General features: G+C 39.1%; 1 non-coding gene across 1 annotated transcript; it reads right to left on the bottom strand.

Annotated features, from left to right (window-relative positions):
* Positions 1-2,570: 2,570 nt before the first annotated feature.
* TRNAT-AGU lies at positions 2,571-2,644 on the bottom strand. Its single transcript has one exon. It is a non-coding gene; the product is annotated as a tRNA-Thr (tRNA).
* Between the last annotated feature and the right edge of the window lie 1,887 nt (positions 2,645-4,531).

Genomic DNA, 4,531 nt, shown 5'->3' on the forward strand with positions numbered 1-4,531 from the left:
CATAGTCCTACCATATGACTCAGTGACTGTGCTTCTTGATAGTTATCCAAACGAGTTGAAAATGTATGACCATATAAAAACCTTCATGAGAATGTTTATAGTAGGTTTATTCATAATTTGCAAAAGTTGGAAGCAACAAAGAAGTCCTTTAATACATCAATGGATAAACAAACTGTGGTACATCCAAACAATAGAACATAATCCAGTGATTAAAAGAAATGAGCTATCAAGCCATGGAAAAACAAGGAGGAAACTATATGCATATTGTTAAGTATAAGAAATGATTCTGAAAAAGTTACATACATCTATATAGTATTCAGAAATACTATAGTATTATAGTACTGTAGTAGTACAATTACATCTATATAGTATTCAAAAAAAAGCAAACCTATAGAGACAGTAAAAACATCAGTGGTTGGCAGGGACTGGGAGGGGAGGAAGGTAGGAAGGGATGGATAGATGGAGCATAAAGGATTTTTAGGACAGTGAAACTATTCTGTGTAATACTGTAATGGCAGATATATGACATTCTGCGTTTGTCAAAACCCATGTAACTATACAACAAAGAGTGAGCCCTAATGTAATCTCCAGACTTTAGTTAATAATAATGTATCAATACTGATTCATCAATATAACAAATGGATGATGAATAAGGAAGACTGACAGATAGTTGATGCATTTGAGTTGTGGTGTTGGTGAGAAATACTGAAAGTACCATGGGCTACCTTGGTAGTCTATCCTGGAAGAAGTGCAGCTGCAATGCTCCTTGGAAGTGAGAATGGCCAGACTTCATCTCACCTACTTTGGACATGTTGTCAGAAGGGACCATTCCCTGCAGAAGGATATCATGCTTGGTAAAGTGGAGGGTCAGTGAAATGGGGAAGACCCTCAATGAGATGGATTGACACAATGGCTGCAGTGATGGGCTCAGGTATAGCAAGGACTGTGAGGATGGCAAACAACTAGACAGTGTTTCATTCCATTATACATAGGGTCACTATGAGTTGCAGCTGACTTGATGGCACCTAATAGCAACCACCACCAACACATCATTGCAAGATGTTACTAAAGGGGGAAACTGGGTAGTGGAAGGAGATCCAGCCATGGACAGGTGGTATATGGGAAGTCTGTACTTTCTGCTCAAATTTTTCTAAAACTGCTCTGAAAAATAAAGCTATGAATTAAAATAAACGGGTGAAAGAAATGTCAGTGAGGCAAGCAATGATAATACCATGCAAGCAGTATTCAGAGAACCCTGACCCATGAAGAGGAGCCCTGGTGGGACAGTGGTTAAAATGCCTGCCGTGCTGCTAAGCAGAAAGTCAGCAGTTAGAACCTACAAGACACTCTGCAGGAGACAGATGTGGCAGCCTGCTTCCATAAGAACTCACAGCCTTGGACTCCCTGTGGGGCAGCTCTACTCTGTCCTTAGTCACCAATTGGAAATGACTCGATGGCAATGGGTATTTTTTGGTTTTCGCCCCTGTGGCAAGTACCTCCTTATTACAGATATGCAGTTAAATCCAAAGCCTCTGTTCTTTGTTCTAAGTTCAGATTTCACTAGATAATCATTGGATAATATTTTGGTATCCCATATATCGCAATTAATGTGAGTCTATTATACTAAAATTCTTTGATGTTCATGTCTGTAGGGCTAAAAGCTGCTCTGTAATTGCCTATCTGTGCAGCTCCCTGGCCTTCTTCTTCATTGTTATCAGTATATCATTCAATTATATGACAACATCCACAGGCCAATTATTCAACATGTGTGTCTTCACCGATTTTTCTTCACTCAGATTTTTTGTCCATCTAGATCCTTCTTCCCCAGGCTGGCTATAAAACATGTTTTCCACCATTTCTCCATATCCCATCATTGCTAAAAAGAGGTATGTTATAAAGAGTATTGTCACTAGATACTAAAGGGATTCAGAGCATGGGGTAAGTTCTTAGCAGATTTGCTTCTATCTACTCCTTATCATCTAGTCCACATTGTTTACTGAAATGCAGAGGGATAAGATTTGCACTTTCTTATTGCCCTTATAGACTCTCACTTGCTTTTGCTCTAATGAGATGATAAATTTCCTGACTCCCTTTTTAAACATACTTGTTGCTTCGGTCATGTTACTGTAGCTAAGTGTTGCTACACAGGAGATAAAAGAGTGTAGCAGGGAAGTATGTGGGTACTCTAGTTCCCACTCTAGTAGTGGGTACTTTGTAGGTTCAAATGCAGACTCTAATTTTCATGTGGACTCAGACAAATTACTTGACTTTTTGTGCCTCAATCTCCTTGTCTGTGAAATGGGACTTGTAATACTACTTACTCCTTAAGGATTCAATCAGATGACACACAGAAAGCATTTGAAGGAACTGGGGAATTGCCCTCAAGTTGGGATCCGACTCATAGCGAACCCTCATTGGGTTTCCGAGGCAGTATCACTACGGAAGTAGATTGCCTCACCTTCCTTCTGAGCAGTGGCTGGTGGGTTTGAACTGCCAACCTTCTGGTTAGCAGTCAATTGCTTTAAGCACTATGCTACCAGAACTCCCAAAAGTGAGGAGAACCGGAAGTCAGGTCCTGCTGGGTTTTGAACCCAGGATCTCCTGTTTACTAGACAGGTGTTTTAACCAACTAAGCCACAGAGCCAACTCTTGAAGGAACTAGCACCAGTAAAGTAATCAAATGGCAGCTATTTCTAGATTTTCACTGTTTTTCAGTGCTGACTTTTCTCATATTAGAAAGGATTCACATGTGTGATACACCCCCAGGAGGTAATCAGATTTTTATAATGCCCTCCCCTGGAAAAAAAGTCTTCCTATAATTTGTAATCTGCCAATGACTAACATTAGTATGATATATCAGATAGCCTGCAGAATCAAAATACATAATCTTTGGATTCTGGGTAATTTTTCATTCCATCAACAAATACTTCTTGCATGTTGGATATATGCCAGGTATTGTTGTAGGCACTCATGTTCGTGGAACTGGCATTTTGTTGGGGAGAAAGAATGAAATACATGAACAGAAAATGCATGTAATATTAGGAAAATAACCCAGGTAAGGGGATAGAGAATGATGAAACAGAAGTGCCACTTTAGAAATATGTTCATTGTAGCTGTATCTTTTTGCTCCCATTCACAAAGGCACATTCAAGTGCAAATTCAAATAGCATTGCCATAGGCTTAATGTTCTTCCAGACTCTAAGTTTTAAAATTTACTTTTAAATGTTTTAATTTACTTCTAAATGTAAGCCTGTTGGAACATTTAGACTAAGCATAATGAGTAACAACTTTGAACATGTGGCACAATTGATTACAATATTCTAGGTCCCGAGTATCTGATCCTAAACTGCCAGTGGCCTAACCCTTCGTGGGCACACTTCAGATGTCTATCTCAACTTTGTCAAGAGTACCACCTTATTCTTGGCATGGTTATAAAGCAGAATTGATTAACAAGTGCTCAGGGAATGATCAATCCTTTTCTAGCTCAGATTAATAGTCATTCCTACTTCCTTTGGTTCTCATGAAGTTGAAGTCCCTATTTGCTCAGGGTTGTGATGTTCTGAAATTTATCATTGGTATTTCACATACACACAAACACACAGTCATCATCACCATTATCAACATAATTCTCAAAACCAACAGCAAAATATTAGCCTGGAGTAACAATTCAGACATTTTCAAAGTGCTTCAAGTCACACAACTGACAGAGCTAGAAAGTAAACCATTAGTCCTCTTCTTAAAAGATCCTGGTGAACTTTAAAAAACAGAACCGGAGACACCCCTAGGGGTTAAGGAAGGAAAACCAAGAACATTTTCCCTGGGACGTGCATACTAGATTCTTCTCAGTAGGTGAAAATAGAACAATCGGTATCAACAGAATTAGATGAGGCTGAAAAAATTCAGCTAGTCAAGGTACCACTTCACAAGTGGAAAAAGGTGTTATTTGCAGCCTGACACAGATGCATCAAATCCTCAAACCCTCAGTCACACCTGACCCAACTAAAGACCCTTTCAGAGTCTCTGTTTAACCAAGATAAGTGCATCATCATGAAAGTCTCTCATAAGCTCTATAGAACCCACATAACCAGCTTCTTTCTGAAAGAAGAGAAGAGCAACACTAACACAGGAAAATGAAATTAATTTGCTCTAATTCTCATTTCAGATCTCTAAGCCATTGCTGATAAAGGAGTCTTTAATTTCCAATGTAGGACATCTCTAGCTCAGTACAATTGAAATCTATCCACCAAAGCTTGCTGTTTGAAAAATGTAGCCTTCATAGCCTTACTAGCATTCAGGGGAATAATTTCTTACCACCTGCATTATCACATATATTCCTTTTATTAGAGAATCTGTCAAGAAAATACAGCCCTATAAGATAGCTATGATTTCAATCTCTCTGGTGATTGGAAAAGGGGCACAAATGGCTTTGACTAGGCGGGGCAAGATGGCGGACTAGGCAGAAGGATTGCACAGACCCTCTTCAACAAAGAAAAGGGAAACCAATTAACACAGACACAGAAGATAATCTTGG

This window comes from Orycteropus afer, unplaced genomic scaffold (genome assembly GCF_000298275.1).
Source record: "Orycteropus afer afer isolate SDZICR_OR568_19922 unplaced genomic scaffold, OryAfe1.0 scaffold00624, whole genome shotgun sequence".
Lineage (NCBI taxonomy): Eukaryota > Metazoa > Chordata > Mammalia > Tubulidentata > Orycteropodidae > Orycteropus > Orycteropus afer.